Here is a 13,486-nt window from a genome sequence, read left to right on the forward strand (position 1 = left end):
ATTTTTAATTGATTCTCCAAGGTTCTCTAAATAAATCATCAAAACATCTGCAAAAAAATGACAATCTCATTTCTTCTTTGCCTATTCTTATTCTTGTTACTTTTTTCTTATCTTATTGCTATCCCTAACATTTATGGCACTATGTCAGATAATAGTGGTGATAATGGAAATCCTTGCTCCCCTACTGATCTCATCAGAAAGGCTCCTTGATCTTCACATATAATGTCGGTTCTTATTTTTAGAAAGATACTACTTACCATATTAGGGAAAGGTTCATTTTCTAATGCATTTCTTCTAAAACAAAAATAGGTATATTTTGCAGAGTTTTATGCATCTATTGATATAATCATGATTTTTATCATTATTAATACCATTTATTAGGTTTTTAGGTTCCTAATATTGAACCTGCATTCCTAATATGAATCTGACCTGGTTATAGTGTATAATCCTTTTGATATGTTGCTATAGCCTCTTCACAAATATTTCATTTAAAATTCTTCTATCAACATACATTGGTTTTATTTTCCCATTTTCTTTCTGCCTAGTTTAGAAACCAAGATCAAATTTTTATCATAGAAGAGATTTTATAGGATACCATCTTCACATATTTTTGTAAACAGTTTAATAATGGAACTCATTTTTCTTTTAATAGTTGATAAGAATTTGTGTAAAAATCTAATTAGTCCTTTTTTTCTTTAGGAGTTTGTTAATGACTTGTTTGACTTCTTTTTATGTGTTCTATTAATTTAGACATTTTCTATTTTTATAAATATTTATCCATTTCATTTATCAGTTTTATTGGCATATTGTTGGGCAAAATAGCTTCTAATAACTTCCTTTCTTCTTCATTTGTTGTGACTCTTCTTTCATTTTTGATACTGGTAATTTAGTTTTCCTCTTTTTAAAAAAATTAAAATTGATTAATTGTTAAATCTACTTTTCTCAAAATAAAAACCCAACTCCTAATTTTGGTTCTTAACTCAATGTTTTTCTTTCTTTTAATTTTTTAATCTTGTCTTCAATTTTTAGGACTTCTCTTTTGGTGTTTAATTAGTGTTTTTAATTTGGTTTTCTAGGGTTTTTTAAAGGGCTATACACTTTTTACTTTTTAATTAAATTTTATTTTCAAATGAAAATCCGTCTTTTCTCTCTCCCCACTGAGAAAGCAAGAAAACAAAACTTCTATTACAAACATATATAATCAAGCAAAACAAATTCCTGCAATAGACATGACCAAAAAAAATATGCCTTGGTCTGCACTCTGACTTGATTATCTCTCTAGCAGGAGGTGGCAAGCATGTTTCGTCATGAGTCCTCTGGAATTGGTTGCTTATTGTGTTGATCAGAGTTTCCAAGTCTTTCAAAGTTGTTTGTTTTTACAACATTACTGTTATTGTATAAATTGCTCTCCTGGTTCTGCTCAACTTACCCTTATACAAGTCTTCTCAGGGTTTCTCTAAAATTGTCCCCATCATCATTCCTTATAGCATAATAGCATTCCATCACATTCATATATCATAACTTGTTATTCATTCCCCAACTGATGGGAACCCCTTCAATTTCCAATTCTTTGTCACCACAAAAAGAACTGCTATAAATATTTTTGTAGATATGGATCTTTTTCCTTTTTCTTTGATCTCTTTGGGATACAGACCCGGTAGTGATGTTTCCGGGTGAAAGGGTGTATATACATAGTTTAATAGCTTTGGGGGCATAGTTCACAGCTCCATCAATAGTGTATTAATATACCTGTCTTCTCATTACCTCTCCAACATTTGTCATTTACCTTTTTCAGTCAACTTTGACAATCTGATGAGTATGGAGTAGTACCTCAGAGTTGTTTAAACTTGCATTTCACTAATTAGTAGTGATTCAGTGCATTTTTATATGGCTATTAATAGCTTTGATTTCTTCTTCTGAAAACAGCCTGTTCATATGTTTTGACCATTTATCAACTGGGGATTTAGTCTTATTCTTATAAATTTGAATACATTCAGAGAAATTTGTTGCAAAGATTTCCCCCCATTTATCTATTTCTTTTCTAACTTTAGTTGCATTGGTTTGCAAAAACTTTAAAATTTTATGTAATCAAAACTGTCCAATTTATTTTCTGTGATCTTCTCTATCCCTATTTGACAGATAATTTCTTCCTTGCTCCTCTAATTTATGATGTCACCTTTTATGTCTAAGTCATGTACCCATTTGGAGCTTATTTTGGTATGAAATGTTAGTGTATACTTAGTTTCTGCTAGATTTCTTTCCAGTTTTCCCAACAGTTTTTGTCAAATAGTGATTTTTTTTGTCCCAATGGCTTTTGGTTTACAAAACACTAGGGCACTGTGCTCATTTGCTTCTGTATAACGTATACCTAATCTGTTCCACTGATCAACCTACTTCTTAACCAGTACCAAATTGTTTTTATGATTACTGTTTTGTAGTATGGTTTGAGACAGTACTACTATGTCCCTTTCCTTCCCACTTTTTTCAACAATTCCCTTGAGATTCTTGATCTTGTGTCCTCCAAAGGGAATTTTTTCCCCCTAGCACTATAAAGTAATCCCTTGGTAATTTGATTGAGATGGCAATAAATAAGTAAATTAATTCAGGAAATATTGTCATTTTATTATATTGACTTGGCCTACTCATGATCAATGAATATTTCTCTAATTATTTAGACCTGCCTTTATTTATGAAAAGAATGTTCTGTAATTGTGTTTACTTCCTGTGTGTGCCTTGGCAGATAGACTTCCAAATATTTTATACTTTCTGTAGTTATTTTGAATGGAATTTCTCTATCTCTTCCTACCAAATTTTGCTGGAAACATAAAAATGATAATGATTTACGTGGGTTTATTTTACATTCTGTAACTGCACTGAAGTTGGTAATTGTTTCAATTAGATTTTTAGCTGATTCTAAGGTTTGCTAAGTAAACTTTCACATCATCTTCAAAAAGTAATAATCTGGGGGTAGCTAGGTGATACAATGGATAGAATCCCAACCTTGGAGTCAAGAGGACTTGAGTTCAAATCCACCCTCAGATACTAGCCATGTGACTCTGGGCAAGTCACTTAACCCTGATTGCCTCCAAAAAAAAAAGCAATCATTTTGTTTACTCTTTGCCTATGCTTATTCCCATTTTTTTCTTATCTTATTGCTATAACTAGTAATTCCAGTACCATACTGAATAGTAATGGTGATAAAGGACATCCTAGCTTCACCACTGATCTTACTGGAAAGGCCTCTAATTTATTCCCATTAAAGATTATGTTGACTCATTCCTACGCTTTCTAGTGTTGTTTTGTTTTAAACAGGAATGGGTGTTATATTTTGTCAAAAGCCTTTTCTGCATCTATTGATATAATGACGATTTTTCTTGTTCTTTTAATTGATACAGTCAATTAGGCTTAAAATTTCCCAGACCTGTATTCCTGATATAAATCCAGCCTTGTCAAAGTATATAATCTGGGTACAGTAATGTTATGGTAGTCTCCTTGCTAATATATATATATATTTTTTTGCATGAATGTTCATTAGGGACATTGGTCCAGTTTTCTTTCTCTGCTTTGATTCTCCCTAGTTTTCGTATCAAAACCATATCTGTATTTTAGAAGGAGTTTGTTAAGATCCCTTATTTTTCCTACTTTTTCAGTTTGTATAATATTGGAATTAATTGCCCTTTAAATGTTTGAGAACTTGCTTGCAAATCCATCTGGTCTTGGTTTTTTTTTTCCTTCAGCAGTTAATTTATGGATTGTTCAATTTCTTTTTCTAAGATTTGGTTATTTAAATCCTCTATTTCTTGTTCTGTTAATAAAGGCATTTTATGTTCTGTAAATATTCATCCATTTCATTTAGATTGTCAATTTTATTGGTATATAATGGGTAAAATAGATCTTAATATTTCCTTTCATTTCTTCTGTATTGGTTATGAATTTACTTTTTTTCATTTTCAGTACTGGTAATTTGGTTTTCCTTTTAATCAAGCAAGCTAATGGTTCGTCTCTTATTATCCGCCCCCCCCTCCAAAAAAAAAAAAACAAACAGCTTCAGGTTTTATTAATGGAATTGGCTTTTTTTTTTTTTGCTATGATTTTTGTTAATCTCCCCATTGATTTTTCAGGATTTCCAGTTTGGTGTTTAATTGGGATTTTAAAATTTGGTTTTCTAGTGGGCTTTAAATTGTCTTTTTAGTTGCATGCTCAATTTGTTGATCTATTCTTTTTTTTTTTTTACTGTTAAGTGTTTAACGATACAAATCCTCCCCTATGAGTTGCTATGGCTGCATCTCAAAAATCTTGGTATGTTATCATTATCTTTAATAAAATTATTTCTATGATTTGCATTTTGCCCATTCTTTAAGAATCTATTATTTAGTCTCTAATTTTCAATCATTTCATCAGAGGTCCTTTGCTGCATAGACTTTTTATTGCATTATGGTCTGTAAAAGAGGCATTCAATATTTCTGCATGTATAAAGCTTTTATGCACTAATACAGGGTCCATTTTTGTGAAGGTACTATGCATGGCTTCTATTCTCACTCAATAATCTCTCAAGTTCTATCTCATCTAACTTTTCTCAAATTCTATTCAAGTCTATATTGAATTATTTTATTTCTTCCTGTGACCCATTTAACTTATTTATGTATTTAGATGCCATAACATCTGGCATATTTATATTTAGCCTTGATATTAATTCAGTCTATGGTATCTTTTAGTAAAAACGTAATTTCCCTGTTTCTCTTTTAAATGTATTTAATTGTTGCTTTGTCAGAGATCATGACTGCAACCCCCGCTATTTTTACATCAGTGGAAGTGTAAGAGATTTTGCTTCAACCACTTATTGTAATTCCGTGTGCATCTTTCTGTTTCAAGTGTTTCTTGTAAATAACATTGTCGAAGCTGTTTTCTAATCTAGTTTGCAATCCTTTTGTTTCATGGGTGAATTCATTACATTACAGCTAAGATTTTTTATTGTTTCCTCCATCCTAGTCTTTTACTTTTCTCTTTTTCTTGCTCTCTTAAATTGGTTTCCCTTAAGATTAATCCCTCCCCCTAGTCTATTCACACTCTTATCCCTCCCTTTTTCCTCCTGTTGCCCTGTTGAGTGCAATGTATTTTTGTATCCCAATGTATGTATTCTTCCCTCCTTTGACTAGTTTAGACGAGATTCAAATGTCACTCTCTCTCCCCCCTTCCTCCTTATTTGTATAGACCCCAATTAAGAAAGCCAATCTCCCCCATTTTTCCTCTCCCTTCCCCTGTCCCCCTCCCCCAGTCCTCCTTCCCTCTCTTTCCATTTTTTTCTTTTAAGATCATCAAAATGTAACAAAACTACTCCCAGGCCATCTCCCTGTGCTTCTTAATGGCACATATTATATTTATATATATATATATATATATATATATATATATATATATGATGTATATGTTTGTTTAGCCCCTTATGATTGACTAATTTTCCATTCAGCCACTAAAGTGATTTTCCTACAGTGCATGTCTGATCACGTCACCCCTCTCCCAACTCAGTAAACTCTAGGGGTGATGGGGCAGTGGGCCCTGGACTTTCCTACACAGCCCAGTCCCTGGTGTCTTGACAGAGGCGTCTGGCCCATCTCTAGAGACCCAATAGTCCTTTCACTGTGACCCTCCCATCCAGCCCAGATCACTTCTTTCACTGTCTGCAACTGGGCACCCCAGGCTATTTACCACTCCTTAATCCCATCAAGATCTTCTGTCTTTTCTTATACATAAGTACCAATCTTACCCCCATTAAATTGCACAGATTCACTTAGAATCTTGCCTGCTTCTATTGGCACTGGAATCTATTGACTGGAAGGCTTGAGTGGTTGAATTCTTTCGAGGCAGACCCGCCCTGTACCCTTGCATTTCAGGGTTCCCAGCACCCCAACCACAACAGGGGCTCCTTATGCCTCCAGGAACAAATATGAAATGCTCTGTTTGGCATTCAAAGCCCTTCATGCCCTGACCCATCCTACCTTTCCAGTCTTCTTACACCTTACTCCCCCGGACTCGTATTCTTTGATCCAGTGACTCTGGCCTCCTGGCTGTTTCACGAACAAGACTCTCCATCTCTCAGCTCCAAGTATTCTCTCTGGCTGTCCCCCGGGCCTGGAACACCCTCCCTCCTCCACTCCACCTACTCTCCTCCCTGGCTTCCTTTAAGTCCCAGTTAAAGTCCATTCTACAGGAAGCCTTTCTCAAACCCTCTTCATTCCAGTGTCTCCCCCTGTTGATAATTTTCTATTTATCCCATATATAGCTTGCTTTGTATGTATTTGTTTGCATGTTGTCTCCCCCATTAGATTGTGAGCTCCTTGAGGGCAGAGACTGTCTTTTGCCTCTTTTTGTATCCCTAGCACTTAGCCCAGTACACCTGGCAAATAGCAGGTGCTTAATAAATGTTTACTGAATGAATGAAAAAATGATGTTATATGAAGGCAATTAAATGTCATTGCATAATAAAATGGTAAACATGAAGAATTTTAAAAATTCAATTGAAACAATTATTTAAAAGCTTAATATATGTAAGTATTTGTAAGTATCATACTTCATCTTGGGGACACAAAAAACAGAAACATTCTTAACCTCAATGAAAACTTAGGAAGTAAAGTGACACCCAGTGAAGAAAGAAGTCAAAGGAGAACAAACCCACTGCTTCCAACTGTGAAAGACTGCGAAAGACTAGGCCAGGATGGGTATGGGACCTAGCATTTCACTGTAATAGGGAACTCTGAGGTAAGGAAGCCCCGCCCCCTACCAAGGAAGGACAGCAACTTGGAGCCTTAGAAAGTTGCCTAGAAAACTAACAAGTCACATGAGTTGCCCACAGTCATGTGACCAGTCACAGGTAGGCCTTGAACCCAGGTCTTCCTGGATCCAAGACTAGCTCCCTATTCGCTTTTCCACGCTGCCTCTCATAAAAAGACAGAAAGACAATATTAATAGCAATGGAATTATGTCAAATGCATAAACCATCTTTGTTAAGACCTTAGAAAAAGTTTACACACAGTCTCTTTCTGGTAAATAAAAGACGCGCAGAGTTACATTATAATCATTCACAATTACTTTTTTGCTTAGTTTCTTTTCACTTATTGTATTTTTATTCAAATATTTGAACTTAATAGAAATAAAAATATCTAAAAATGAAGAAAAATAAAAAAGTGTCATTGACAATGAAAAGGATATCAATCGTAAGCATATATGTACCTAATGACACAGCAGGGTAATTTATAAATGAAAATGTAATTGAGTTACCAAAAAAAAAAAAATGCTTGTAATACAATAAACAGTGGGAACCTTCAACATCCTGCTAACATAATGACAAATCAAATAAAAAAGATTAGTAAGAAAGCAATTACAGATGTGAATAGAGTGCTAAAAAAAGTAGATTTGATAGAGAGAACTCAATGGGGAGAAGGAAGAGAATATACCTTTTTTCCAAATACATACAAATCATTCACAAAAATGGACAAAACGAATAAATAAGTTTTAAACCTATTTTAAAATCATTATGTAATAAAAAGTTATTGAAAGGAGAAATACAATTAATAAATGAAGGCCTTTATGGAAACTAAAACATGTCTCAATAATGCATGTGTTAAAAATCAAATTAATTACAGAAAACCACAATTATATAATATCAACTTTATTGGACATAGCTAAAGCAATACTCAGTAGCCAATTTATAACCAGAGAAAAAATAGGAAGTATCTGAGTTGACGTAGTTTTTTAAAACTGAAAACGAACAGATCAATGCCTCCAAAATGAGACCAAAACAGAAAATTGCTAGAATTAAAGGAGAAATGAACCAAAACACTTTTCAAATAAAAAGACAACTGAATTAATAAAACAGCTGGCTGTTTTAAAAAAGACAAATAAAATGGATAAATCATTAGCAAATATAATCACAAAGAAGAAAACCCAAATATAAAATCAGAAAAGAGAAAGGGGGAAAATCACAAGGAATGAAGATGATATAGTGAAAATTGAGAATGTTACATACACAGATGGCAACAAAACAGATATAGAAATAATTATTTATAAAAAATGATACCCAAATTGACAAAATAAGCAATAAATAACCTATATAAAAACACTATCAGAAAGAATAGCTGAGCAAATCATTATTGAGCTGCCAGATAAAAGGATGACGCTAAGACCACATGTATTCAGAAATGAATTATATCAAAGCAGTCCAAAACAAAAGAAAAAGATGGTGCTCTCCCTGACTCTATGAAGTAAATATGGTCCTGATGTGCAGACCTGTTGAGGATAAGGCAGACAGAGAACTACAGATCAATAGTGTTAAGAAATATCAATGCAAAAATATTAGATATAACAAACACTGTCAAATAAAATACAGCAATAGAAAAAAAAACAAAACATGAGCCCTATAATTAAACAGAAGTAATACCAGTAATGTAAGGGTATTTCAATATTAGGAAAAGAGCCCACATAATAAAATAAAATTCATAAAAATAATAATGATGGTTGTAAATACCTGACATTTATATAATAAGTTCATATTTGCACACATGTCCTGTTCCCAAAGAACATCATAAACATCCTCAAAAGCACCCTGAAAGGCAAATAGTACCAGTATTTGACTCCAAATCCAGTAGTCTTTCCTCCACAACAATGGTGGCAAACTGAAATAGAAACAGGGCCACTAAAAGTAAAGATCCTTGCATATCCTGCCCTATATTGACTTAGGAAACCAAATTAACATTATCTGTATTTTTATTTATTTTGTGAAATACTTCCCAATTATACTTTAATCTGGTTTGGGCTGCCCATTCAGGAGTGTGGGGTAGTCTGCTCTATAATATGCTGTCACTATAGAAAATATCTTTAATAACATATGACCATTTTTTCATGTTAAAAATCCAAAGTAATATGTAACTGGAAGGATTTTTCTTTAACATAATAGAGGAATATGTGAAACCAGGAACAAACATCTGAAACAACCTATATCTCCAAAGGGAAAGTGGCTAATTTATGGAATCCAAACATAATAGAATTTCATGGTGTCCTAAAAAATAAGGGATAAAGTCTACATGGCAATAAAGAAATATTCCAGTGCCCAAAACTCTAGATCAGGGGTTCTTAACTTGGAATCCATGGAACATGAATGAGACAAGAGTCTGGGAGTTTGAGTGGGGGGGAAATGACATCATTATGTTTGCTAATCTCTAACTGCAATTTAGTATTTCCTTAAAGCATGTATGTAGGTACCAAACCACAGTACTAGCTGGACCCCTCGACTTTGTCATCAATAGAAATCTCAGATATTTTCCCATCCCGTTACTGCTGTTACATTTACACTCAACATGACTTTGAAATGATTGTTGTTACTAGGCTCACTACTAGATTGCAGGTGATCACAGCTCCAGGTAGTATTTCCATATAATTGATTTCCTTTGTAATCCTACCTATTGTATTCTATTTGTAATGGGGCTTTGGGGCATGCCCAGATCACCCCCCATGGGGGAGACATCAGACATCCTGTGGTGGCCTTGGTCCATCGGTTTTGTAGCTACAACACCTGACAAGAGGCACCTGGGGGTGGGGACCATGAACTAAACTGGGGAGAGAAGGGAACCTCCCCCTCCTTTTAGGTCTATGGTCCTAAGAAACAGGCCTTGGGTTTGGGTGTGTTTTATTTGTCCTTTTCAGTCCAAGGTGCAGGAAGCGGACCCCCAGACCCAGAGGCTTGAGTCAGGAGACCGTGGAGCCAGGATTGCAGGCCAGATGGTGCCACTAGCACAGTAGGGAAACTCTGGGAAACCAGGGTCCTGGGACGGAAGCCCAAAGTGGGGGAATAGAGGTTGAACTTAGAACTTAATGGGATTAATGCTATATAGGAATTGAGCTAAACTGTGATATCAGTCTACCTCCTCTCCTCCAACTAAGGGGGTCTGGGGGCTATTATCTGTGTGTTTATTCTTGCTATACTTTGGAAGTAAATGTTACTTTGTAAAAAGCTAATTGGATTGTTAAGTGGTTAAATGGAACTAGGCTTCTGGGGACCCCTAAAATTGGGAGAACACGAACTGATAGGGGCTTCAGCCAATGACAGAAACTACACACATCACCCCTAGACCTTCTTAAGGGTATCACAGAACCCTCAGCAAGGGGTGAAATGTAATATACTTGGCCTGCAGACAGTGGGGGCCAGTAATCCCTGTTACCCAAGGAACCGAAGGCAGGATCATTTAAGACCTGGCAACCTGCATTATAAATAAGGAAGGATCTTGAAATACAGTATTCCAAAAGGCAAAAAATACAGGTTTACAACCAAGGATGCCTTATCCAGCAAAGCCAAGTTTAACCCTACAGGGGAAAAAAATGCACCTTTAATGGAATAGGGCAGTGACGTCAAACTCCTAAACTAAGGATCCCAGCAGACTGCATATTGACTTCGAAAACCAAATAGTAACATCATCAGTGTTCTCCTGTATTTTTATTTCTTTTGTTAAACATTTCCCAATTCCACTTGAATCTGGTTCCTGCTACACTCTAGTGCTCCGGTAGAGAGGACTTTCAAGTCCTGATTCTGATATAAAGATGGGAGTTGGGGAAGAACTTTGAAATGCAAAAACAAACCCAAGAGAACAACATATACATTCAGGGGCTGGTGTCCCACTGGCAGGACAAACCCAGCTTACTAATCACCAATAATAGTTGAGAGGCTTAAGAATACTATTTTTCCCCCAAAGCCTAACCCTGTGGGCCAGAAGTGGCCAGTATGGTACCAAAACAATCCTAACCTTCCAGGAAGTGAGTGAGCTTCATCTCCTTGACCTCCAGGCCTCCTAGTTTGGCTCGTTCTCATAAAGCTGCAAACTATGGTTTGTACATGTTAGAAACACAGAGTGGCTTCAAGCCTGAGATGGCTCACACCAGCTACTGAACAATGGCCCCCACCAGGAGAAAAGAATCCAGGGAATATATAACCAAAATATAACCAAACTGCTTTTAAAAAAAAAATTTAAAGCCATATACATTTTAATTATTTTATAACTACTGCAAAAAAGGAAAATACCGGTTTCAGACTTCTTTAACATCATTCTAATCAAATATTTGACTCTATCATATGCTATGAGACATTACCAAATAGATGTCTTTTAAAAAATATGACATGTAAACTTTTAAATAGAGATGAAACAAATCTCTGCTAGGCATTATTATGAAAATCGTAGATTTCGAGCTAGAAGGGTAATCTAGTTTTTAATGATAAGGCAATTCAGGTGCAGAGAAGTGCCTTGGCCAAGGTTAAGCAAAGAGGAAGCAAGTGTCAAATGCAAGGCCGCCCACAGCACCACTGCTTCCAGACTGAGACCAAGGAGGGAGGGGTGGGGGTGTAAACTGCTGGCTTTCAATTTGCTTCATTGTTCAGGTGTATGGTGTACAGGCTACCGGGAGACAGAACAAGCCAAGTACAATCGAACCCTATCCCACCCACCGCACCGCATCGCAGCTGGGGGGGGGGGGGGAAGACTCAGAAGTGACGAAGCCAAAAGGAGAGTCGCCGAGCCAGAAGGTCAGAAAGACATACAGACATACAGATATTTGCATCACATATTCCTAACAGAGAAAATCACGTCAAAGGTTGGAACTTCAGAAGAACTGGCCAGCAAGAAAAAGACAGATTTTAAAGAAGAGAAAAAGATTGGTCCAGTTTCAGACTTTCCAGAGAACTCACCACGCCCCCTCCCCTCTCCTGATCCCGCCCTCCTCCCTCTCTCCGCCCCCTCCCCTCTCCTGATCCCGCCCTCCTCCCTCTCTCCGCCCCCTCCCCTCTCCTGATCCCGCCCTCCTCCCTCTCACTGCCCCCTCCCCTCTCCCGCTCCTGCAGGGGGCCCCTCCCTTCTCCCGCTCCTGCAGGTGGCCCCCCTCCCCTCTTTCGCTCCTGCAGCTGGCCCCCTCCCCTCTCCCGCTCCTGCAGGTGGCCCCTCCCTTCTCCCGCTCCTGCAGGTGGCCCCCTCCCCTCTTCCGCTCCTGCAGGTGGCCCCCTCCCCTCTCCCGCTCCTGCAGGTGGCCCCCTCCCCTCTCCTACTCCCTCCTCTACTCTTGCAGGCGGCCCCTCCCCTCTCCCGCTCCTGCAGGTGGCCCCCTTCCCTCTCCCGCTCCTGCAGGTGGCCCCCTCCCCTCTCCTGCTCCTGCAGCTGGCCCCTCCCCTCTCCTACTCCCTCCTCTACTCTTGCAGGCGGCCCCTCCCCTCTCCCGCTCCTGCAGGTGGCCCCCCTTCCCTCTCCCGCTCCTGCAGCCGGCCCCCTCCCCTCTCCTGCTCCTGCAGCTGGCCCCCTCCCCTCTCCTACTCCCTCCTCTACTCTTGCAGGCGGCCCCTCCCCTCTCCCGCTCCTGCAGGTGGCCCCCCTTCCCTCTCCCACTCCTGCAGCTGGCCCCCTCCCCTCTCCTGCTCCTGCAGCTGGCCCCCTCCCCTCTCCTACTCCCTCCTCTACTCTTGCAGGCGGCCCTCCCCTCTCCCGCTCCTGCAGGTGGCCCCCTTCCCTCTCCCGCTCCTGCAGCCGGCCCCCTCCCCTCTCCTGCTCCTGCAGCCGGCCCCCTCCCCTCTCCTGCTCCTACTCCTCCTCTCCTCCTGCTGCTGGCCCCCTCCCTCCTTTGCTTCTACTCTCGCTCCCTCCTCTCCCTGCTCCTGTCCCCACCCCTTCCCCCTTCTTGTCCCTCCACCCTCTTTTTCTGTCCCTGCAGCGGCCCCCTCCCCTCTTTTACTCCTACTCCCGCTCCCTCCTCTCCTCTCCCCTACCCCTATCCCCTTTCCTGCCTCATCCACCCTCCTCTTCTGCCCCCGCTGCCGGCCCCCTCCTCTCTCTTGCCCCTTCCCCTCTTTTGCTCCTGCAGCCGACTCCTTTCTCTCTTATCGCTCCCCGCTCCCTTCCCCTAAAGAGCTGCGGCCCCTCTCACCGCTCTTGCTGCGGTTTCCGCGCCCTCTGAAAGACCGGCCTAAGGCCCCCGGAGCGGGCCTGGAGCAGTCGCGTCGAAGGTCCTCGAGTCTCGGCCACCGCCATCGGGCAGCCCGAGATGCGGCCCAGCAAGGCCCAGCTCCTTCCTCGCAGCTGGGGCCGCCTAGAGCGCCAGGAGTCGCCAAGCTCAGCCCAGTTGCGGTCACCCTCTGACTGACAAAAACCGGGGAGGGTGAGCAGCCTCCCCTTGTAGGCTGCTCCCATTGGTCTTCGCGCCCAGCCAACGGGAACGCTTCCCTAGAGCCTCGCCCTGCATGGGCTCCTGTGATTGGTCCAGAAGCTGGCCAATGAGAGCGGCAGAATTAGGGCCTCGGCACCAAGTCTGCCTGGGTACCAAGCCTGCTGGCCCGAGTTGCTGCTAGCTCAAGCTTCGCGATTCTGAGGAAGGGGGAAACTGAACCCCGCCCGCAATCTCTCCCTTACGTAAAGCGTCAAGCCTTTGGGCGTGGAGGTGGGCAGTAATTCAATGCACCTCAATG

At 39.8% G+C, this 13,486-nt stretch overlaps 1 long non-coding RNA gene across 1 annotated transcript; it reads right to left on the reverse strand.

Annotated features, from left to right (window-relative positions):
• Positions 1-7,650: 7,650 nt before the first annotated feature.
• LOC144454966 (uncharacterized) lies at positions 7,651-13,169 on the reverse strand. The gene is made up of 2 exons (XR_013483529.1): positions 12,949-13,169; positions 7,651-10,866 (listed from the first exon to the last, which is right to left on the reverse strand). It is a non-coding gene; the product is annotated as an uncharacterized LOC144454966 (long non-coding RNA).
• Positions 13,170-13,486: the final 317 nt, after the last annotated feature.

The sequence above is a fragment of the Phascolarctos cinereus genome, unplaced genomic scaffold (assembly GCF_003287225.1).
Source record: "Phascolarctos cinereus isolate Bilbo 61053 unplaced genomic scaffold, phaCin_HiC Scaffold_8;HRSCAF=390, whole genome shotgun sequence".
NCBI classification, from domain to species: Eukaryota; Metazoa; Chordata; class Mammalia; order Diprotodontia; family Phascolarctidae; genus Phascolarctos; species Phascolarctos cinereus.